The sequence below is a fragment of the Lissotriton vulgaris genome, chromosome 3_1 (assembly GCF_964263255.1).
Source record: "Lissotriton vulgaris chromosome 3_1, aLisVul1.2, whole genome shotgun sequence".
NCBI lineage: Eukaryota > Metazoa > Chordata > Amphibia > Caudata > Salamandridae > Lissotriton > Lissotriton vulgaris.
The window spans coordinates 1,596,557,913-1,596,577,782 of record NC_141689.1 but is presented as its reverse complement, the minus strand read 5'-3'; positions in this window follow the sequence as shown (position 1 = coordinate 1,596,577,782).

Below are 19,870 nucleotides of genomic sequence, written 5' to 3'. Positions count from 1 at the left end.
GGTGACAACCACAATTGCCTCAAAAAACCCTAATGATTTCCTGATTTTTTTTTTGCTTCTGTTGAGCCATTTTCAATTCCCTGTTTTTTGTTTCTCCCCATAAAAATAACAAAAAAAATACAAAATAGTTCATAAAAGCCAAAAAAAGTACAAAATGTTCAAAAAACATTAAAAAAATATAAAACAACAAAAAGAAGAAAATAAACAGTTCTTTTTAGAACTACCTCCAATTTCTAAAAAAGGCTACATTTTTCAAAAACTCTATCATCCTTTTTTTCCCCATGGCACGCTCCCCGGTCCGCTCCCCGGTGCGCGAACCGGGCGCTCCCCCCACGCAAATCAAAAAAAAAATTTGCACCCGCGGGGCCCTTTTTACAGCCCCCACATCAAACCTAGGGGGTCAAGGGCGGTATACTCTGCCCCCTTATGGTCATTTCCCCCTTTGTTTTTCTCACCTCTTGTATCTCGATCCTACCGAGACACAAGATGGCGACCACTCTGGAATGTTTCGAATGTTTACAGACACCCGAGAGCCAATCAGCTTTCCGTGCGCACCTCGCGTGGCGCGCCCAGAGCGCTCCCCGGAGCGCGTACCGGGGCGCTGCCATAGATATATATATTTTTTTTAACCTAAATTACCCAAAAAACCACTGGAGCACATATCTTGAGACATAGCAAAGGCACATCGGGCTACCAGTCCCTACAATTTTGCCAAGTTTGGGGGAAATCCATTCAGCCGTTCGGGCTAAAAGTGAGGTCGACCGCCCTATGGAAATTAACATGGGGAAAACACGTTTTGGGACCCCCCTTTTATCTCGACCCCTGCTTGACGAATCCCCCCCACACTTTCTAGGAAGGACCAGAGCACTGCAAGGCAAATTTGAGGAAATTTTCAGGCAGATTCGTCAACCAGCACCAAAGTTATTCACAATAGAATTTTTAGATTTTGCATTGAAAAAAATCCTAACTATAACTACCTACTGGTGACCGCCAGTAGGTTATATATATATATATATATATATATATATATATATATATATATATATATATATATATATATATATATATATATATATATATATATATATATATATATATATATATATATATATATATATATATATATATATATATATATGTGTGTATATATATATATATGTATATATGTATATATATATATATATATATATATATATATATATATATATATATATATATATATATATATATATATATATATATATATATATATATTTTCAGGCCTTATATAGTTAGGAATTAGCATATATATATATATATATCCAAACAATCCGATCCGTTAAAGCACGAGAGCGCTCGCCAGTGTGTGCTCGACCCAAGGGCAGGATCACAGCCCCAAATTCAATTTTGTACAAGAAGGGCGGCACAACCGGATACTTTTTGAAAGTTACTTTATTTCACCAACACTCCACCGACGCGTTTCAGCCTCATGGCTTTTCTCACGGTCAGTGAGTCCTTTTTTGCTTTTTCATTATATACGAGCAGTGAAAAATCAGAACATGTTGTATGCAACCGCAAAACATTTGAACACTTTAAATTTTTATGGACTGAAAATGCTGACTAAAACAGAAAGAGGAGGAGACACTGTCCGTCTCTTGCGACAAATGGAATCACGCTTCATTGTCCGATTCCGAACGAAACAGCCTAAAGGCATGAACTTCGGAGAAGTTCTCCACATACATCTGGAGTGAGGATGAACTCAGCGAAAACTAACTATGAACTGGGGTACTATACCCATCACATAAAACTCTAAATGACTTGAATTGAACCTACATTCTTCATTCCCTGAGTGAACGTAACTTGGGACGCTAAGTACTATACTAGTGATGTAAACACACCAGTCCTTTTGTCTGTCTTCTATGTTTAAACAATTTGCTTTAAAAACTACATATCCCACAATGCCACTGAATGGCTTAAGTGGGGCAGTATATAATGAAAAAGCAAAAAAGGACTCACTGACCGTGAGAAAAGCCGTGAGGCTGAAACGCGTCGGTGGAGTGTTGGTGAAATAAAGTAACTTTCAAAAAGTATCCGGTTGTGCCGCCCTTCTTGTACAAAAATATATATATATATATATATACTTCTCCCTCGCAGGAAACAATTAGGTCGCAGTCCGGTGAGGGTACAAAATTAAGCTTGATTTATTGCATAATTCTCCAAAAGATAAACACATCAACGCGTTTCGATCTCCCCTGAGATCTTGATCACGGTAACACCCTCTGTCTCTTTGGCTACATTTAATGAGTCTCGTTTGGTTGACATAATTTCCTGTAATTAGCTTGCAAAAGGCATTATGGTATCTGTAGTGACATGGTGTTTTAGATCACATTGCGTTTTTTTATATATTATAAAAAAGAGTGTACAAAAACTAAATTAAATAAAGGCCACATTGTAAATAGCATTAGGTTATATTTTTAGAATAATCTTGAGAGCCCTCTGCCTTGACTCCAGACATTTAAAATAAATCATGCGCTATTATCTCGAGGTGCCCAGTGTTATATATTTGTCTCATATATTTTTCTGGTTGTATAAGAGCAGAGAGGCGCACACAGTGAAGTCAATAATGTGAGAGAGTCCAAAAAGTAATTGTAGATCTTCAGTTCTTATAAAAGGATTCTTTATTTTCATGAACAGCGGCACAGCCAACGCGTTTCATTCCCTATTCGTGCCTTGGGAATTTCATCAGGGCATGTATAGACAGTTAATCACGGTCGTACTTCTTCAAGAACAGTGTGTAAGACGGTCACGGTAGGTCACAATGTGTGCCTGCAAGCTGTTTTGTACTTCTTTCCAATTAGAGTGCTGATCCAAGTCCCCCCGGAGTTTCTGGTCACTGTCACTCATACAAGTCAAACGAAGAATGAATGTTCCGGACCCCTCGCAAACGGCATCCAGTATTCCACGAGGAGGAGCGGAGGAAACCGGAGGCCTTATCAAGGGCTCCGTTTGCGTTATCTCGCTTCCCAAAACTCCACTGCAGCCGGATACTTCACCGGGCAGTCAGAAAACCCCCCCTTTCTTTCTTTCGGATTTCCCTTGAGGGGTCCGGAACATTCATTCTTCGTTTGACTTGTATGAGTGACAGTGACCAGAAACTCCGGGGGGACTTGGATCAGCACTCTAATTGGAAAGAAGTACAAAACAGCTTGCAGGCACACATTGTGACCTACCGTGACCGTCTTACACACTGTTCTTGAAGAAGTACGACCGTGATTAACTGTCTATACATGCCCTGATGAAATTCCCAAGGCACGAATAGGGAATGAAACGCGTTGGCTGTGCCGCTGTTCATGAAAATAAAGAATCCTTTTATAAGAACTGAAGATCTACAATTACTTTTTGGACTCTCTCACATTATTGACTTCACTGTGTGCGCCTCGCTGCTCTTATACAACCATTGGTCTGATATACATCCTTGGCAGCGGATGGTGAGAGTAGCCGCACCGCCTAATAATTTTGAAACAGACGAAGTGGATGTGCGAAACCCTGGTCAGCTGCTGATTGCTTCTGTCTTTTGTTCTCTCATATATTTTTCTCACAAACATCTTATTGTACTTAAATGCCACTGGTGGCTTGTATCGCTCTCAGAGCTTCAAAATTCCTACATATTACATATACAGATGTTATCATGCCTCTAGTGGCATATGTACCTCCATATATTCATAGCTTTTATTTTGGATAGAGCTGATCTTTCCTTTATTCGTTACTCCCCATTGTTGAATCCAGGCTCTCTATTGAACTTATTATAACAAACATTGGCCTAATTGTGACCCCCTTGAATGTGAAAAACATTTAAAATTATACAGGTGAAATTTGTGACATTCTATAAGTTCTATTTCTCGTAGATTAAAAAGAGGCTTAACATTTCCAGTTTTGTGACACCTTCTTTGTCAAGAGAATAACCATAGTTTCTCACTATTGGTTGATCTTAGACACAAATCATTTTACAGATGGATGTACATTTTTTCACTTTGGTTCAGGCCAAAAGGGGCGGGGGACCGTAAACTTAAAATGTATTGGGATTCTTTTTGTCTTAGTGTTTTTTCTCTGTCTCCACCCCGTACTTGTATTTTTACCATGTCAATACCATAGAAACATATTTTCCAGTTGCTCTCATGGTGGGTCTCCATGTGCTTGGCCACAGAGTTACTCCTGTCTTTTTGAACCGTTGCCATGACGTGTTCTAGGATGCGCTTCTTTATTCACATATGGTACGGCCAACATATTTTAAACAATGAATTGGCTCTAGCAAGTAATTAATTCCCGTATATGCCACATTTTTACATTGGCCATCATTACATTTTCGGTGTTTTTGGCAATTTGGCAAACCTTACAGTTTTTTACATTTCTTGAACCCTTTACTTTATAGCAAAGTTTCTTTCCCCGCTTTTCGAAAGTGACTGTGAGTTAGTTGATATCCCCGGTTTGGTGCTCGTTGATATGTTACCCGCGGAGCATTTCCCACAAGTGACCCAATGGTTGTGTTCAATTTTAGGATTTTCCAATTCCTCTTCAAAATTTGTCTGATCTGCGTTGATTCTTTAGAGTAGGTGGTTATAAATCTTATTGGTTCAGTTTCATGTTTTTTAGTTGGATTTTCTTGAATTGGTAGCAATAAGTCATTCCTGTTTTTTTGATTTGCTCGTTCCCATCCATTCTTGATATGTTGTTTGGAATATCAAATCTTTTTGAAGTAGAACCACTTTGTTGCAACCGTTGATTTTCTTCTGAGCAAATTCTCTGAAACCTTAAAAATTCGCCGTATGGGATATTTTGGAAGAGGCATTGCTGGTGAAAGCTGCTGGCATGCAACGTTGCATTTGTTGCTTTCTTTTTTCGTGTAGCGTGTAGCGTTGTCTGTATTTGATTTGCCTCTATGTAGATTTCTGTGTCAAGAAAGGTGACTCGTTTCTCACTTAATTCATAAGTGAATTTAAAGTTTGCTGTCGTTTTGTTTAAGATTTCAAAATATACCTTAAATTCCGTTTCCCATCCATCCCAGATGATCAGGAGGTAGTCGATAAAGCGCACCCATATGATTGTTTTGTTCAAGAACTCATCATTTTCTGCTTGACATGGCCATTTCTGCTCCCACCATCCCATGGTGATACAGACTAAAGGAAAATCCCATCGCCGTACCTTTGGTTTGAGCTAAAATGTCTTCGCCAAAGTAAAAGACATTTTGATTTAAACACAATCTGATCATTTCTTCTAGCATTTTGTTATGTTTGGTATAGTGTATGTTTCTTTCGTTCAGAAAAAAGTTACAAGCTGTAATACCATTTTCATGATCAATGTTCGTATATAACGATATAACATCCATCGTTATGAGTTTGCATGTAGGTAACCAAGGAGTTCCATTCAAATGTCTTAACATGTCTGTAGTGTCTTTTATATACAAACTTAATTTTGAAACAAAAGGTAACAAAAAGTAGTCGATATAGTTGGCCATAGGCTCAAAAAGAGATCCATTTCAGAGACTATTGGGGGTCCTGGTGGTCTAGTACGGTTTTTATGTTCTTTCGGTAAAAAGTACATGGTTGCAGTCACAGGATGTTCCCCAGTTAGATACTTCCATTCATCATGGTCAATCAGCCCTTGGTCTAGCCAACCTTTCAGTTTTATATCCAATTCCAATTCCATTTTCGCGGCTGGATTTGATGTTAGATTATCATAATAGACTTTGCCACTTAATTGTTCATGGGCCACATTCATATAGTCTTGCTTGTCCCAGAAAACAATGTTAGCGCCTTTGTCCGCCATTTCTATTTCAATTGTCATTGTCTTGGCTCAGAGTTATTAAGGCATCTCGTTCTTCTGGTTACAAATTGTCCAAATATCTCTGTTTCTTCAATTTATAAAGATCTTGTATAACCGCTTCACTGAAGGTGCCTATTTTATTGCCTGGTGGCATTTGCGGATAGAAGTGAGATTTTGCTTTCTTTTGACTCCTTCCAGCTACCAGTTGCGTACATACTTTCTCAAGAAGCATATGTTCTGGTTCAGTTATTACATCGAGATTTACTAAAGTTAAGTAACTCTCAAAATCTTTTGCCCGTCAAGAGGAGCTTGGTGTCACTGTTTTTGTCGTCTGTCTTTTGTTTTTAATCTAATTTTCCTTGTCTTTAAATATTTTTGCCAATTTGATTTTTCTTATATATTTATATAAGTCGATCCTTGTCTTTGACATATCCATATGTGTACTGGGACAGAAGTTGAGGCCCTTCTTCAATAAGGAATTCTCTGAATTTGTAATTGGTCTGCATGTTAAATTTATTATGGTAAATTCCTGTGTGTCTCCTAGAATGTTTTCTTCAACCTCATGCTCCGGGTTGTTGCTCCCACCTTTTCTCCACCGGAGGCCCCTCCTTCCTCTTCTGGTTTGTTTTTTCGCTGTCTTCCCCTGCCTCTCCCACGTCCTCTCTGATTTTGCGACTGGAATCCTCTTGTCTGTTCCCATTGACGCTGTAGGACCAGCCGCATATCCCCTAAAAAGAATGCGAGTGAAGACATACTATCTGAGGTACTTGTCATATTCCCACTATAATCTTGTTGTTTCAAGAAGTCAAACTTCTGTGCATACGTGAAGATTCGCCCTTCACTGTAATCCTCTTTATCTCGTTGAAATTTGATCCGTTTGCGGTTTTGTACTGACTCTTCCTGAAGCTCTATTTGTTTCTCTAGTTCAAGTTTGAACTTTTTCATGTCTGGGGGTAAATCCATTGTTGATAATTCCTTTTCTATTTCCGTTAGTAGGATTTTAATTTTTTGTAGCGCAATCTCAATTTGTTTTACTAAGATATTCATCAGTCCTAACGAGTAGTTCAGAATATAATTACACCATTCCTGCAAAAGTTTGTTACTTGAATCTTGGTGACTTGGCTTAAAATGGATTCTTAGACCTCTCTGGACTCTTTGTACTTCAATATATTTTTTCAATGTGGTGACTTCCCACCATTTGTTTATTTCTTTCTTTGACATTTTTTCCCAGATTTTTAATTTAGACTTTGCATCTGCCTTTTTTGATGCTTTCGGGTCTGCACCACCAGCTATTTCTGTTTCAAAAAATGTGGGTGTTTCTAGCAATGTCAGTCTATTTGCCTCTCCAGATTCCATAATGTTTATCTTATTTGGAATTGTCTGAGTTATTCATTAATTATTCACTTTATTTGGACCCTTGTTTCAACGACGTGACGGCTGCATAATTTGTGTTAGCTTTAACTTTCTCCTTGATTTCTCGTGTAATCCTTTCAAGTAGGTAATATGTTTGAGCTCACAATATGCAAAAATGTGTCAGGCGCTGATCGGCGTCGATTCAGCATCAGGAAATGATCGTTTAGGCAATGCTGAGCATCAACTTCTTAAACAGCTCGCAGGTACAAGAACGCTTACCTGCTCTCCCTGGTGAGAATGCAGCGTCCTCAACCCTCCGGTCTCGAGCGCGTCCTCACCGTTAAAACCGTCGGCGTCTCGTTGCCTCCTCTGCTGTATGCAGTTGTCTCAGAATCATTTCTGCCGGTGATCTCCCAAGTCTGCTCTATATATATATATATATATATATATATATATATATATATATATATATATATATATATATATATATATATATATATATATATATATATATATATAAAAATATATATTCACTGAAAAACCCATAGGTTTCAGGCATGTTTTAGTTAGAAATTAGCATTTAAAACACCTATGAAATTCAATGAAAAAACATAGGTTTGAGGCAAGTTTTAGTTAGAAATTAACATTTGAAAAACTTTAGAAATTCACTGAAAAAAACCAAAGGTTTCAGACATGTTATAGTTAGTTGGACATTTCACTGGTGGAAAACCATAGAAATTCCCCTGCTATAGTTAGTTCAGCTAAATATAACTCGCGCCCCCGCAATGCTCTGCTGATGATGTCACATATTACATCATTTATGACATGGTCAGTGACATCACTGATGACATCTCAAATGACATCACTGATGACATCACTGATGACATCATCTAGTGACTGTGTGTTTCCGTAAAGTTTAAATTTGTTTTATAAATATGCCAAGCTGTATTGAAGAATGAGTGGGTGTATAAGTGTCTGTTTGGAGGATTTAATAGGTACGTGACTGACTGTATAAGTGAGTGATTAAATGTGTCTTTCTGAATGCATGAGTTAGTGACTAAACTGTGTGAAAGTCAGTCAGTCTGTTGTTGTGTAAGCTGCTGCATGGGTTGGTGAGTAGCTGCATGAGTGTCTATATGGGTTACTGATTGCTTGCCTGAGTATTTGTATGGCTGCCTGAGTGTGTGTGTGTGGTTGGGTGGCAGGTGTGTGACTGTGCATAGATGTGTGAGTGGTTGATTCACTAGGTGTATGGGTTCAAGAGTGCATGTGGAAACAACTCTATGGGTGGGTGAGTGGGTATAACAGGTGTGTTGGTGAGTGAATGGATGTCTCAGTGGTACATGTGCAAGTAAATACATATGTAAAAGGCAGTACATGTGAGTGATGGTGTATATAAATACCTATATGTGAGAGTCAGTAATTGTGAGTGTGGCTGCATGGATGAGTGTGTATTTATATCAGTGATTCTATAAGAGCGTAATTATGTGTTAGTATATGTATGAATAAGTGAGGTGGTCTCTGTATAACTATATATATGCGCAAATGGAAGTATGATTGATTCTTTGCATGACTGAATAGGTGTGTGAGTAAATCTGGATATGTGGCAGTGTGTGAGTGTCTGTATAGGGGTATGAGTGCATATGATAGTGTTGTATTGATGAGTGACTGCATGTATGAGTGACTGTATGGGTGAATGAGTAGATGTGTGTGTAGACCTAATAATCAGTCAGTGCCTATTTATTAAATGGTATTGATGTGTCTATTTTTTCGAAAATGGTAGTCTGTATTTTAGAGTGGGTGTATGAAAGGTTATATTGAGGTGTGAGGAGGTGCATCAGATTTTCACGTGGATGATGTCATCAGTGATGTCATCAGCGATGTCATTTGAGATGTAATCAGTGATATCATCAGTGATATCACTGACCATGTCATGAATGATGTAATATGTGATGTCATCAGCAGTGTATTGCGGGAGCGCAAGTTATACTTAGCTGAACTAACTATAACAGGGGAATTTCTATGGTTTTGTACGGGTGAAATGTCTAACTAACTATAACATGTCTGAAACCTATGGTTTTTCAGTGAATTTCTAAGGTTTTTAAAATGCTAATTTCTAACTATAATATGCCTTAAACCTATGTTTTTTCAGTGATTTTCATAGGTTTTTTAAATGCTAATTTCTAACTATAACGTGGCTGAAACCTAAGGTTTTTTCACTGAATGTCAAAGGTTTTTTAAATACTAATTTCTAATTATAAAGTTTAAAAAACTTATGTTTTTCCTCATTAATTTTGAAATAAAAAATATGATATTTTGAAACTATAATATCCTAAAAATAGTTTTTGTAATTTTTTTATTATTTAAACTATATAATGTCTTCTTGTTTTTAAAATACTAAACAAGTACATACAGTGTGAAAGGGAGCCTAGCCCAGAGCCACATCTGAAGACCAACTCATGTCACAGACATACTGATCAAGCAGCTCCAACACCCAAGAACACCACAACACCCACCAACACCCACAGGACCCCACCCCCCATTCCTCTACCACCGAGGCAGCGCAGAACAAGGCAGCAAACTTTCCGAAAACAACATGACCCCTCAGCCACACAATAGCTGAATATTGGGACCGGTGTGAACAAACTATATGTGAAGGAAGCAATTCACCCATGAATAACATAGCCATCAATGCAAAGTGTAGCGGTGATGTGCTGGACACATCTCAGTATGCACAACACACACCTCTGCATGTTCTCAAATACTACTGGTGCTTGTAGTTTTTTGGAGAGTGGACCCAACCATGTTACATCAAACATTAGGGACAATCTCAGTCATGTAGGTGTGTTGTCCCCCTTTGTAAGCATAAGCGTAGCTGGAGTGGGCTGGTCCGACATATGCCACTTCAGCGTAGGAGTGTGAATAAATAGGCCAGAACTCTGGGCCTGGTTCACTTGTGGGAAAGCCAAACCGTCTGCCAGGGTGGCGCCCCTCACCCTGCCATGAGCCGCTGTCTTGACCCCCAGCCTCCTCAACCAATCGCTGGCTTCCGCCACACAGGCCCCCAGCAGCACAGCACTGAGGACTAATGTCTGTACAAACTACTGCCTTCGATATACACTGCAGACAGCAAGGCTCACAATTCACATCAAGTCATGATTGCAGATGCCTCAGTCCAGTAGGCAACAGACATTGATCAAGTGAACAACTTGTGGCTGTGGGCCCATCCTCACCGCTGCCTCCGACCTACACTGCGGTAAGTATGGCTCACAATTCAGATCGAGTCGCAATTCAAAATGACGCAGTCCAGTAGGCAACAGGCCTTGCTTAAGTCAACGCGACGTGACTGTGTGCTCTTCCTGACCGCTGCCTCCAGCCTACACTGTAGTAAGTAGGGCTCACAATACAGATCGAGTCGCAATTGCAGATGACGCAGTCCAGTAGGCAACAGACATTGTTACCAGTACGGCCTGCCCAGACGACGCATCATCAGCAGAGTAGATCCCACATGTGCAACTGTGTCCTGAGTCCTGAATGGCAGTGACCCCAAATCTGTGGCAGCGACCACAGCACCAGACTCCCTTAGATCAGTGAGGCGTATTTCTATATGGAAGGCCGCTGACAAGTGGTGCCACTAACCCAGTTCAACACAAGCCGATCCCACATGTGGAACTGTGTCCTGATTCCTGAATGGCAGTGACCCCATGTCCTTGGCAGCGACCCAACACCAAACCCCCTTCGAGCAGTGAGACATATTTTCATATGCTAGGCCGGCGACACAAGGTGCCACTAACCCTGTTCAACATAAGCCTATCCCACATGTGGAACTGTGTCCTGAGTCCTGAATGGCAGTGACACCAAGTCCGTGGCAGCGACCACAGCACCAGATTCCCTTCGATCAGTGAGGAATATTTCTATAAGCGAGGCCAGCGACACAAGGTGCCACTAACCCTGTACAACACAAGGCACAACAGATGGTACCACTAACCCTGTTCAACAGAAGCCAGGCAGAATTCAGTAGACAAAAGACATTGGTCCGACTGTGGCCCACCTGAACCACACATCATCGCAGGGTACGTACACGATAAGCGCCAAAGGTACTGTAACTCAGTGCACCATAAGTCATCGCAAGGAAGACTGAACAGTTTTATGTAAGCACTGAGGCAGACTATCACTCGAAAATTACCCAAAAATACTTATAATATAAAAAAAACAGAACAATCGAAGTACATTAATGATTACAATGCGGTGATTTACCAGATGTGGAATGCAAATATGGACATACAATATGTTGCAGATAACTGATTTGCTGTTCCTCGCTATGTCACATCATATATTACCAAGTCTGAGAAGACAGAACTGAAAGAAATGTGGGAAAGAAATTCACAGGAGAAGATACTTAACAAAAAAATTGCACAACTTCAGCTTAAAGATGCTTTCACATCAAGAAATTAGATCCTACGAATGTTCGCGTCGATAAACATCTTCAAGTTTATATGCAAAGTTAAGAGGAATCATCTGGATAAGTCTAGGTCTTGCTGCGGCACGAAATGGAGTTTTAATATAAATGATATAAAACAACTTTGTGATGATATAGAGTTACGTTTCTTTTGTAATCAAGAGAAGTGTACAGAAAATAACAGTTTGAGAAGTGTATGAGTTGAAGACTATATGGAAGATAAAAGTGATGTACAGTTTCGAAAAGAAATAGCAAAATATAAAGTAGTTTCTGGTGAAAATCCCAACTAAGTGTAACGTCCCTCAAATCTACATAATATCCTTTTAGTATCCTTGCTTCAAGAACTTGTTTTATATCACGTGGTGCCACCGAACCTGAACTACACAGGCCGGTGGGGCCACCAACCTATGCACATGGCTGTGGGCCCTTCCTCACCACTACCTCTGGCCTACACTGCAATCAGCAGGGCTCACAATTCAGAAAGACTTCCGATTGCAGATGATGCATTGCTCCCAGTGCGCCCCCCCGGACCACGCATCATTACAGGCTCATACAGTCTCAATGCTTCTGGTGCCACTAACTGTGCACCTCAACTCAAGGCTACGTGGCTATGGACCCTTGCTGACCGCTACCTCTGGCCTACACTGTGATCATCAGGGCTCACAACTAAAATTGAGTTTTGATTCAGTAATAACAGAGTCCACTAGGCAAGTAACTATCACAGGACTAAAACCTATATAATATCCTTCTATTATCCTTGCTTCAAGACTTTTCTTATATCGGTTATAGCTTTAGTACAGTCACCAAATTCATCTTCAAGTGCAAACCAACACACAATACAAGTCTACACTGCGGGCAGCAGAGCTTGCAATTTCAATTTTGGACATGTGGTGCCACTAACCCTGTTCAATACAAGCTGCAACACGTGCTGACACTAACTCGGTTCAACACAAGCCGGCTACACGTGATGCCACTAATACTGTTCAACACAAGCTGATCCACCATGTGGAACTGTGTCCTGAGTCCTGAATGGCAGTGACCCCAAGTCTGTGCGTGACCACAGCACCAGACTCCCTTCTATCATTGAGGCATATTTCCATATGCAAGGCCAGTGACACATGGTGCCACTAACCCTGTACAACACAAGCCAATCCCACATGTAGAACTATGTCCTTAGTCATAAATTGCAGTGACCCCAATTTTGAGGCAGCGACCACAGCACCAGACTCCCTTCAGTTTATTTGTTGTTGTTTTCTGTAAATAAAATGTTTTTTTTTAAACTTTATTTTGCATTTTCATCATATCAAAGAAATGAATGCACATGTACAAACAGCATTCCAAAAGAGACAGTCTCAGCTTCCCAGAGGCAGTGGCTGCAGAAACAATGATAGGATTGGCAAAACACCCCATGACCAGTAGCGTTTACGATATCATAATACATCAGGGTCCGAGACCCGACCCCACTCATAGTGACGAGCAGAGATGCTGAAGGAGCTCCAATGTTCACATCTCTCCCACCCGCCCTCCAGACCAGATTTTGGATGTGGCACAATTGCTATAGTGGGTAGAAGAACATATAAACTATGTCTTCAATTGAGTTTATCCCACACCCGACGGGTCAAGTCCCCGCTCAAGCTGAGATTCATTTCCTTGTCTAAGAGTTTCGACATACACCTTGTATGGACCCCAGATGTCCTTTGGGTGTGACTTGCTAGGCATCGTGTTCGCATACAGCTTACTGTTCACATTGCAGTATGTCACACTCCGTAGCCAACCATGAACAGTGGGGGCAGTGGAGCGTCCCCAGTGCAATGCTATCTCTCGCTTAGCTAATAGAAAACATAGCAAAGCTAATCTGTGAACTTTCTTGGGGAAATTGGCGGTGAAGCCGAGTAAAGCCACTTCAGGAATCAAGATCAGCGAGATATGTAGCACTTGTCCTAGTGTGTGGTGAACTCCTTCCCAGTATTCCTGAAGGTTCAGGCATGTCCAAGTAAGGTGGGCAAGATCTGCCTGAGGCGCAGAGCATTTGCGACACAAATGAGGCTTAGTAGAATTTTGTGTGCAAGTGCAGGAGTAAAGTAAATGCATCGCAAGAATTTAAAATGGAGGAGCTTGTGTCTGGTGTTTAGGGAAACGTCCTCCGTGACCGAGCAGCAGCAAGCCCATTGTTCATCCGTAATAGTGATACCCAGGTCCTGTTCCCAGTTGCTGCAAATTTTACTGTCTTGTACCGGTTTTAGTGAGGCACTGGTCTTATACAGTTTGGATATCAGGTGGGAGTGATAATCTTTGTCAATGAGTAGCCTTAGAGAAAAGAACGAGTCCGGCTCTAATGGAAATGTCAGGAAGGTGGAGCGTAGAGAGGAGTGGATGCGGCATAATACAAATTTGTCCATAAAGTCTGCAGCACTAAAATGCATGTCTTCCGACGGGTGAAAAATATGGCCACCTGAGTATAAATCCTCCAACTTAGTCAGGCCGAACTTTGACAAGGTGCGCTACACCAGCCAGGGATTAATCACAGGAAGAGCGTAGGAGTAAAGCTGCGCCATTCCGAGGATTCAATGCAGTTTATGCCATGCCTAGCTCGTGGAGGATACAGTTTGGATATCGACAGGATCTATGGGGAAGCCCACAGGCAACACAGCCGATAGGTGCCCAGGTAGAACCAGGTCTGCCTCAGGTCTCAAATATGGGATACGGACATCAGGGTGATACCAAGAGTATGTGTAGCTACACTGTGCCACCAAATATTGGAGCTGAAAATCAGGGACATTATAACCCCCTCTCTCATAGGGCAGCTGAGGTTCCGCGACAATCATAATGGTGTTTTTGACTCGTTCGAATATGGACGAGTTTGGTATCTATGAACCGCAAATGACGAGTTTAGTGGGTGTACGCGTTTTCGCTACACTACTTTGTATTGTTCGTCTTATTCGTGGGTTTCTCCATCTGAACCCACGGTTTCCATTTTAGATACGGCATCCATTTTGTCTCTTGCCCTCAAGTAGCCAGCGAACGGACACTGTCCACTTCGTGACCCTTGGATTCCCAAACTCTTGCGGAAGACACGTGTTCCTTTGAGGCTGTCTTTATGACGAGGGGGATGAAACTCCAAAGGCAGATGGCTCCGCTCGAGGCTCATCTTGCCGTGCCGGTCTGTTGTTTCAACCGTGCATGCATTAGGCACGAATCCTTTGATCCTGCAATCGTGCTTCCGATATTGCCCCCTACACTCTTTTTCAATCTGTTGTCTATCTTTGTCTTCCTTGCACCTGTTTCTGTCTCTTTTCTTAACTCGTTTACAGTTAGAATGGAATGTACCTAATGATGGGATAACGTACTTTTACAGTTGGGAACCGGTGATGCTACTGTAATTATGTTCCGGGCTCCTGAATACATGAAAGCAACCCTTCTGAAGTTTACTGTGGGAACTGAGTTGTAACCTTTTGTTCACCATGTTGTGCTATGACTAAAATATGTATAAAAGGAGCGATCCACTGTTGCAATTCGAAGCAGTCTCTCAGAACCTACACGTAGTGTACTTCTTGCGATTTCTGTATCCCTGCAGTAAATAAACCTTGATCTTTGACGCCGAAGGAAGTGTCCCGTGTCTCTGTGATTTGTACGCCAGAACAGGTAACCCACGAAGGTTTCAGGTGTTGTTCCTTGGCACCGCTGGGCCTTAGAATAGCCCAGTCCTTCACAGCGTGAGGACGGCCCAGCGTACCCGTGCCTACCTACCACCCTAAACAAGCCTACTCAGGAGCGAGCAAAGTGTATTAAAAAATTATTAGTGAGGGGAATTGGAATGTTGTTAAAAAAATATAAAAATGTGGGTAGGACAACCATTTTTATAATAGCCACTCGGCCTGCTATTGACAGGGGTAGCTTCAGCCATTTCTTTATCTGAGTGCCAAGTGCATTGATAGCCCTACCATAGTTGAGACTGAGTATTTTGCCAGTGGCCATGTGGATGTGAATGCCCAAATACTTTACTGACTCCGTACACCATTCAAGGGGAAACTCCAGTTCCCATGGTTTGGTACTAGGCGTCAGTGGAAAGATGACCGATTTCTGCCGATTGATGCCCAGTCCTGAAAAACCACCAAATCTGACAATTTCCCTGATCAGTCAGTTAAATTATCCTTGGGATGTCTAACATACAGTATTGTGTCATCAGCATATAGCGATATCAACAAAGGACCAGTATTGAATTGTAGCCCCCTGTGGAGATTTTTCTCCTGAAAATTACGTACTAGGGGTTCCATAGCCAGAATGAACAATAGCAGGGACAGTGGAAAGCCCTGCCAGGTTCCACGCATTAACTGAAAGGAGTTGGAAAGAGTTCAGTTTAACAGCAGCGGGGCGGTAGGTTAATTGTATAAGAGGGCTTTTGTGGAAATAAAGCCCAGGGGCATGCCCATGCGGTGCAATATGGAGAGAAAAAAGGACCGTTTCAGAGAATCAAAGGCCTTCTCCGTGTCAAGTAGGACAGGTTCAGCCAGGGTCTCAGGATCCATTCTATGGAGGACCAAAAACAACGTGCAAAGATTCAGGGATGTGGAACGATTAGGTGCACAGCCAGATTGGGCCGGGGAGATAATGTATTGCATCAGCTGAGATAGCCTATTGGAGATGACTTTTGCTAAAATTTTGTAACCTAAATTCAGCAAGGATAGTGGGCGATACAAGCCGCATTGCGTGATATATTTGCCAGGCTCATGGAGAAGGAATATCACTGCTTCACGAAGACTGGGAGGAAGAATCTGTTGCTCTGTAAGTTTCAGGGCCAGTATATCCTTTAAGGTTTTCTAGAATTCCCCTGTGAAGCCGTCTAACCCGGGGGCCAAGGAGCCACGAAGGGAGAAAGTGCTACAGAAATCGGTTCAGCAAGGAAGTCTTGCATATACTTTTTCAGGTATACTAATGTGACCCGTCTATGTAGGCCTCTTGTGCCGATTGATCATCTCCGAGTGTCGTCACATATAAATTGGAAAAATACCTCAGGAAGCTACTCTGGATGTTTGACGAGGTGATGTAGGTGCGTGAATCAGAGGATCCAAGCTCTGTGATGTATGTTTTGTGGCATGGTGGGAGCAATAGCCATGCAAGTTCCCTTCCGAGCAACTCCTCCTCTCCGTAGCGACGGGCGGTGTGGTACTTGCCCAAATCTAGGATTTCCCTGTCTGCAGTGTCCCTGTATTCTTCTAACAGCACCAACCGTCTCTGTTAATATGTAAGTAATACGGAGTGAGCTGAAGTCTCATCAAGCAGTTTGAGATCTCGTTCTCATTCTGGACAATGTAGTACGAAGATCTATAAGGACGCCTGCGTGTTTCGCTATGCATGTACTCCTAAGGGCCGCTTTGAAACCCTCCCACAGCACCACCCATGGGTCTACCGAGCCGGTATTAAGGTCAAAATAGTTTTCAATAGCCTCTTGAATTTCTGCCATGAAAACTTCATCCTGTAGTGCATGGTGGGAAAACCGCCATTGGCGTTCAAATCCCTCTGGGCGGGGTAACTCTAACCGTAATTTGACATGGGAATGGTCCGAATAGGTCCTGGGCAGAGTTTCTAATTGGGCACACCAGCCATAGATGTCGGGCGAGAGCAACCAAAAGTCTATTCTAGTCCATGTATCATGCTTCCCTGAGTAATGTATGTATTCTGTAATGTTTGGGTTGTGTTTCCTCCAGACATCTAAGAGCGAAAGCCTGTTACATAACTCCTGGAGTATGCAGCGAGCCGGTTTTTAGTGTCTTGTGCCCCAGATGTGCTGTCTATAGCGGGATCAAGCAATAAATTAAAGTCACCACTGACTAATCAGGACTGGGAGTCTAGCTTGTCTAGTTGCGAGGAAAGGGCATGAAAAAACTCTGGAGAGTCCACGTTTGGGGCATATACTCACAGAAAAGTCATCCTCCTGCCAGACAGGATTCCAGATACTATTAAATAACGTCCCTCACTGTCCTGGTGAACGGAGCCCACACAAAAAGGCACTCTGTTGTGAAATAAAATGGATGTACCCCTAGTGTAATTGCTATAGTTTGCAAAATATCTATTCGCTCCCCAGCTCGACCCAAAGTGTGCTTTTTCAGAGTTAGAGAGATAGGTTTCCTGAAAAAGGGCTACGTCTACCTTATGCCTCGTTAAATAGTGTAATACCTGTCTACGCTTCTGATTGTCATTCAATCCACGAACACTCCACAAAACTAGAGTGAGGTTCAGTGGGCCCTCTACATTATCGAACCTAATCATCCAGGGGGTGTGACGTTCTCATTGTTGCAGACTGGTGACCATGAAAAGAAATGAACCATGCATAACGCTGTAAATAAACATGAAAGGACTGACTCATAAATGAAATAACCCACCCCCCTACCCACTAACCAACCGATCCCCAAACAGGGATGGGCCATACCCCAATCAACAGTGAACGTGGAGTACCAAAACACTTTTATACATAAATGACATCCCCAAAAAACAGTACCCCAAGGTGAAGCGAACCACACAAAAAGGATATACCACGGGGGCGGCAACGCCCCGCGGGTCTCCAAATACTGTAATAACCTCACAAAATTACGAGACATGTTCCCGTGGAGTGAACCATAGGATAGCGTCAATGAAATGAACCGTTCATCCAGTGCCAGCACTCGAAAACTCTTCTGCACTTGCATCTGAGCCATTTTGTGGGGGTGAAGACATGGACCTTGCGGCAATGGTGGGACTGTTCCTCTGTTTGTATAACTTGCAGAACTCCTGGGCTTCCGACGGATTAACAAATATGCGGGACTTGCCATCTATATCAACCTTCAGGCGCGCAGGATACAGCATACCGTAGCACAATTTCAGATTTCTCAGGGCGGCCTTGACACTGTTGAATATCCGTCTGGCATCCTGTACCATGGCGGTGATGTCCAGATTGAAGGACAGCATGAAACCCTGCCAGTCTACGCCTCCTTTTTTTTTCGCCAAGCGAAGGATCGTATCCCTGTCTCTAAAGTTCATGACTCGGGCCATGATAAGTCTCGGAGACCAGGATTTCGGCGGGGGTCAAGAGATCTGTGTGCTCTCTCTATTACAAAGCACGGAGTGTAGCGTCCTTGCTGAACAGACACAGAAGCAAAGTTTCGATGAACAGATCCATGTGGCCAGAGGGGGTTGATTCTGGGACGCCAAAAATGCGCCCATTGTTCCGGCAGCATGGCCACTTCTTTTAGGATACGCTCTACACGTTCCAGACATTTAATGGACTGTGCAGACCCATCCTCAATGTTCGATATACGGGCCTCTGCACCATCCAACCTTCTATTGTGCGCTTGGACTTTGGTGCCTAGGCTTGCAATGGTGTTGTCGAGTGAGTCGAAGGGACTGTCCAGCACCTTGAAGCCAGCACACATCTCCTGAAGCAATGAGTGAGCTGTGTCTGGAGCTCCATCACCCACGTGTGGGCCCTGTGCAGAATCTGCCATAGTGGAGGTTTGCGCAATGGAGGTGTCTGGTAGCTTCTCGAAGTGTTCTCTGTCCCAGGTCTTTGCGGCCCATGCTGCATGAAGCGGAGATGCCAAGATCAATCCGGTATTCCAATGTGTTGCGAAAGGATGACCCCCCCAAGGTCAGAGTGTGGTTGTGGTCAGAGGTGACCAGGACCCCTAGTGAGAAGACCGAGGGGGGCAAGGCCTGTCTGGAGGAGCGTTGCACTGATGAGCGCAAGGAAGCACTTTGATTGTCCATTTAGCCCATATGCCGCAAAGAGGAGGTGATTGCCAGGCTGTGGCAGGAAACCAGTGTCTAAATGATCGGAAGAAGCAACAGGAGTTGGAGGGGACCCTATGAGGAGCAGCTCAGTCGTAAGCTCACCACGTGGGCCAGGGGCAGTAATGGCGTAGGTGCTGCCTGATGTCCAGTTATGTTACTGGAGGCGCTACGGCATCAATTCTGCTGATTTTCACCCTGTAGACATTAATGAAGAAGGTGCGCCATGCTCTTCACTGAGGGCCTGCACCGGGTAGCGTTGCTGGAAGGGGGAGGCGCCGCTTGTGAGGTACATTGTGCACCCATCACCCGCAAGGCCTGTGTAGCCGGGAGTGAAACGGCGCCACAACGGTAGCAGCGCAAAACCCGGGCATCGGCGGAGATAAAGAATCGCCGCAGGAGGTCGGCACCGTGGGGGGCGAGGCGGCACTCACAGGAGAAATGCACAGCTCTGAGTGCTCTGGGCTGCCACGGCTTCTGGCATCAGGCTGGAATCGT